Source organism: Lepus europaeus, chromosome Y, assembly GCF_033115175.1.
Source record: "Lepus europaeus isolate LE1 chromosome Y, mLepTim1.pri, whole genome shotgun sequence".
Taxonomy (NCBI): domain Eukaryota; kingdom Metazoa; phylum Chordata; class Mammalia; order Lagomorpha; family Leporidae; genus Lepus; species Lepus europaeus.
In genome coordinates this window covers 33,031,669-33,037,488 of record NC_084851.1, presented here as the reverse complement: position 1 = coordinate 33,037,488, position 5,820 = coordinate 33,031,669, and positions in this window count along the sequence as shown.

Genomic DNA, 5,820 nt, shown 5'->3' with positions numbered 1-5,820 from the left:
ATTCAATGTCAGAGTGTGTAATTACTTCTGTAATCCTCAAGTTAACAAGACAAAGATAAAAAGAAAAAAATTAGTGAAAACCAAAGAACTAGATCAGTCAAGAATGGGGGTTGCCAACAAATTTCTGGAACACAGTAAATTTTGAGAAAATGAAGTATTCTGTGCTTTCAGTGCTTCATGTGAAAAACACATACATACACACACACACCATCATCATGACCACCATCACCACCACCCCTCATTGGAGCCCCCTGAGTGTTGGAGAATTGAGGACACCATACAGGCAGAACACAGGAGCTTCAGGCATTGTCTGACAGTAAGGAGGTGATGAGGCAGCTCTCAGAGCAGACCCATTTCTCTTCACTGAACACAGCTGTAGGATTGGGGGAGCAGAAGCCCTGTATGGGAAAGGTGTTGAGGAAATCACCAAAATAATTTGCAAAAGTTTACCATGCTCTAGGTTACAAAGAGATGGTCTTAATTCCTATAAACTGTTGGTTTTCCCTAATGTGGGTAGTCAGGAAGTTTTTAAAAATGATTCATCAATGGATTATGCTGCAGGAATTGCAGGGTCACAGTCCACCTGTGAGAAGAACAGGGTAGTTTTCTCAGGGCTTGGAATCCTGTCAGATGTATCCTAGTGACTAGAACATATTCCACAGGATGCCTCACAGGCAGGGCTGCTTGGAGAGAGCTGCAGCTGTCTTTGGGTAGGGCATGTGAGTGTCTGTTGGTGCACAAGTGTGCATTCATGTGTGAAGGAGGCCAATGTATAGTGAGGAGAGTCTCCCACATGCTCCAGGCCCTTCTTCCTAGGCACACAAAAAGGTGAAATCACTATCCACACAGGTCTGCTTCATCTCACTTAAGTTTTCTACTAAGAACAAATGTGTGTATATGTATATGTGTGTGTTGGGGTGGTTGATGGTGTGAGTGTCTCCTTGTGCATTTCAAAATCCCAATAACTTAGGCTTGAAGCCTCAACCAAAATAACCAGCAATGGCATTTACAACAACCACACATTGCTCAAAGTCCAGGCTCACAGAAGAAAAATACCTACTGTGTGTAGACAGAATTATGTCATACAACCCCTAGAATACAGTGCATATTAGGGGTATGAAGAAAATTCTTAGGCTTGGGGCTGGCATGGTGGCTCAGTGGGTTAATGGCCTGGGCTAAAGCACCTGCATCCCAAATGTGCACCAGTTCGAGACCCAGCTGCTCTGATTCCTGTTCAGCCCTCTGCTATTGCCCCAGAAAGCAGTAGAAGATGGCCCAAGTCCTTGGGCCCCTGCACCCACCTGGGAGACCCAGAAGAACCTTATGGCTCCTGGCTTCAGATCGGCACAGCTCCAGCCATTGCATTCATCTGGGGAGTGAGCCTGTGGATGGAAGACCTCTCTTTCTCTCTCTGCCTCTCCTCTCTCTGTGTAACTCTGACTTTCAAATAAATAAATCTTTTAAAAAAAAGAAAATTTATAGGCTAATTCAAGTATATCTGCATCTTTAAATAGTTATTTATTTCATCTGAAAGGCAGAGTAACAGATAGAGGGTACAAAAAGGAAGAGAGAGAGAGAGAGAGAGAGAGAGAGAGAGAGGGAGAAAGAGAGAGAGAGATCCTCCATCCACTGGTTCTGTCTCCAAATGGCCAAAATGGCTGAGCTGGGCCAGGTCAAAACCACAATCCAGGAGCTGTACCAGGGCTCCAATGTGTGTGGCAGGGGACCAAATACTTAGACTGTCCTCCACTACTTTTCCAAGGAGATGGATTGGAAATGAAGCAGTTAGGATTGAACTGACACTTATATGGGATACTGGTATTGCAAGTGGCATCTTAATCTGTTATGCTACAATGCCAGCCTATAGTATTTGCAATTTAAGGCTGCAAACTATTAAACCATGAAGTTATTAAATCTGCAGCCTCCCACAAGGGTTTTAGGACTACAATGTGTGGTTCAGTTAATGTCCCAGGCATCTGGGGCTCCTTGGTAAGTTATGGTTTCACTGTTTCCTCTCCCTTGTAGGCCAGGCATGAGGCCCCAAGTGTAGGTTGGGTGAAATTATTGTTTTTCTGGAATTGATCTGTTGGGGAAGTTCCCATACCCAACTCCTGAAGAGCAAGTTGCCAGCCACGCACAGTGTGGCCTTCTCAATCAGTAAGGAGGGAAGAGACACATGTTCTAAAAACAAGAAATGGCTAGGCATGAGCCATCAGGGCCTGGGCAATTCTGAGTAGACCATGGAAAGGACACAGGAGTCTTCTGAGATCACCTAATCCTTCCAGTGCCAGCTCCCAGTGGGCCCCAGTCCACGGCTGGCCCTGAGGAGCAATGATGCATTGCTGCCTGGAGAAGCTACATTTGAGTCTGGTGAAGTCAGTACACTTCACCTCAAATATTTAAAGCAATTTTTTTAAGTAAATTGCCCAATTAAAGCTTGGTAATTTGTTTTCAAAAAAGGATTTCTTTTTAATTAAAAAAATAGATAAAACAGAGCATGCACAATGTGGGAAGAGGAATAAGACAATTGCTGATTTGCATTTCGACCTGCAAGGGGTGGGCAGGACACAGCCAGGAAGAGAAGAGAACTCCATTTCTCCCGTCCCTTGATCTCATAGTTCAGCTCCCTCCAACCTCAGCTGCACCATCAGGGAACACAGAAGTCAGATTTACAAGAGTGCTTACATGTGCAAATGCAGGGAGCCATGCCCCAGGATACAAGGTACAGTCTGTGGACATCATAGAGACACTCCAGAACAATGCTGAACACCAAGAGCAACCACTGTTCAGCCTAACATCTCCCAGGACAGGAAATAGAGGAGTTCAAAGTTTCCAACTGGCTCCTATGCTGCTGCAATCCACTTCTGGGGCTCACTGAGGAGAGCAGGAACTGCTGCTCCTGGGGTTTGCCATCAGGAGCTTCTTGGTGCACAGCAGGTTCCAGAGAATGGATTATTCTTTTCCAGGAGCTTGTGCAAGATGCCATACAGAGGAAGTGGCAGTCCTGTTGTGTCCTTATTTGGCTTCTCCTCGCCTGACTGCTCCAAGCCCAAGCTCCTGCCAGACTGTGCTCCATTGTCCCTGCAGGGCAAGCTGTTCTACTGGTTGCACATGCCAGCAAGGGGTTCCAGCTGCCTCCTCTCCACACAGCTGCCTACTGCTGCCCAGCTGCTCCTGTTAGCTGGAATACTGCAGGGCAGTCCAGGGCAGCATCTTAGGCCTCTGTCTTCACCTTCATAGTGTATTGCTTAGAACTTTCATGTTTCCACTAGTTCAGTTGACTCTTCTACTCCACTGGGATGCCAAGTTCTGCACTTTGCAGAGAGAGCCTGCATCATTGAATTCAGGCTCCCAGTTGGGGGAGAGCACAGGTCTTCAGTGGAGCAGCCTGTGCAGGACCTGGATGGGGCCTCTGAGTATTTTCCCCTTTCTTTGCTGGTCCATGAGCTGTGCTCACTCTGGACATGGTGGGACTCCATGTGTCACTTCCCCACAAGGACACAGGAGCTCCCTGCTACAGTACAATCACATGTGCTAGGCTCTTGGCCCAGCAGGGCCAGGGTTCAGACCCAGTTGATGCTGACCCACAGGTGATGTATAGGCCTGCACCTGCAGGCAGGGCACATGGGGCAGCACAGTGTGCTCCCTGGAAGTCACTTCTTGAAAATGTGGCTTCTCAGACTGGGGAATGTGGTGCCAAGTGCCTCCTTTTCTTCTTCTCATCCCCCACCCCCACCTCTTGGCTTCCTCCCCCACTCCTTCCTCCCCCTCCCCTTCCTCACCTTCCCCACTCCTCTCCTCCCCACCTCCTTCTCTGCCTCTTTTTTTTTTGCATTTGCTACTAAACATATTGCTTTTTTATGTTATGTTTCCATGCATAATTGAATCAAGATATAAATTTTGTTTTTTTTTTCCTTTATGCACTACTATCACACTGTGTGAACATTATTACAGGGTTCTTTCTCCTTGCTGTTCTTTTCTGCAGGATTTTTTTTTTTCACTATTTTTGGCTTGAGTGTTCTAAACATGCCTATAATAATTTACTGTAGAAAATAAAGCATCCAGTGATTTTTAAATTAAGAATTTATAATTTATAAATTATAAATACATTTTATAAAATGCACCTTTCATATTTAAGTTTCTATAAATTAAAATGGGGTAAAAACTTTTTATAATATTAAGCTTTTATTCAAAAGCATGTTTTCCCCTTTTACAATGATACGTGTGTATAAGCTTCTCTAACATTTTATTTTAAATTTTTTTAGTTAAAATGGGATCTTCTATTCCATTGTATTTTGTAATTGGTGTGTGTTGAAAAACACAGACTATTGTTATTTGAATGTTGATTTTATAAGCTAACCTAATGATTTTCATTAGGTTAGCTTGCTAATTTTAGCTTTTCCAAGATTGTTTTAATTTTTTCTGTAATCAAATAATGTTCAACAAAATATTTTCTCCTCCTCTGAAATTATTATGGTTCTAACTTGATTTTTTCCCTATTTCCATACTTAATAATCTAATAACAATGAAGACAGTGGCATCTATGTCCAACTCTTAAGTGCTATATAGTTTTGTTTCAAAATTCTTAGTGTATCAATGCTATTATAAAGATAACTTACTTCAGAATACTTTAAATGTACAAAACAAATATTTATAAAATAATCACATAGTTCCTATATATCCCATACTGGGCTTCCTTACTGCCAACATCTTACACTAGAATGATATATTTGTCACAATCAACATGCACTCATTGAGTTCTCTATTTTTATAGAATTCTGATAGTCTTTCACAATTAGTGAAACATGCCAACTGCCCCAATTTTTTACCCAACTCCCACAATCCCTCCTCCCACTCTCAAATTCTAAAACTAACAATATTTGTTAAGATTGAGGGGTTTGGGGGTCCTACATCTGAGGAAGATTTTGTTAACACATAATCTGCCTCTGATTACAGATGCCAACAAAATATCTGATGTTCCTTAATTGAGGTAGAGTCTGCATTCTCTTCCTCTGACTCTAAGCTACTATGTGAGTGCCTGGACACAGGATCACACTATAAACAATGTCGTGCCAGTTTCTAGACCTGGCGGTCAATGCAATGGCAGCTCTAGGCCTTATTGAAGTCAGTAGACCTACTCTCTTGTGGGCAATGCCTGGAGAAACCTAGAGAGTGACGTGTGCCCAGCTGATTCCCAGCACCCTCGCTACCTCTGTGACAACACACCAGTTAAGTGTATTGTCTTAAACCTTCTAGATCAGCTGAGACCCAAGATGAATATCCCAGTGTGATCTCAGTCAATGTCATGAGAAATAGACATATTTTCCAATGAATCAGTGCCTGTATTTTTGACTGACATGGTCGTGAGATAATAAAATATATACTCTTTATGTCAAAAGTCTGTCATTTTTTCACATGATCAGATATAACAATATTACTTTCCTTTTGTCTACTCAATGTAATTGATTACATTAACAGATTTAATATTAAACCAATTTCAGTCTTGATTATTATATATAATTATTTTGCTATTTAAAATTATTTAATATTTTGTACTCATAATATTTCATAATTGTTATACTTCATTTTTGGTCTAAGAATTCTTTGTTGATGAAATCTGTTGATTTTTTAGACCAAATTTTCCTTCCTTGTCTATATGTGGATAGTATGAGATCATCTATGCTTCCAAGGATTTGCAGATTTCTTCTATTTCCTTTTATTGTGGGGAGATATTTATTGTAAAAATGTGGGCTTTTAAGGTTTGTTTTATTTATTTGAGAGGCAGAGGGAGAGGGAGAGGGAGAGGGAGAGGGAGAGGGA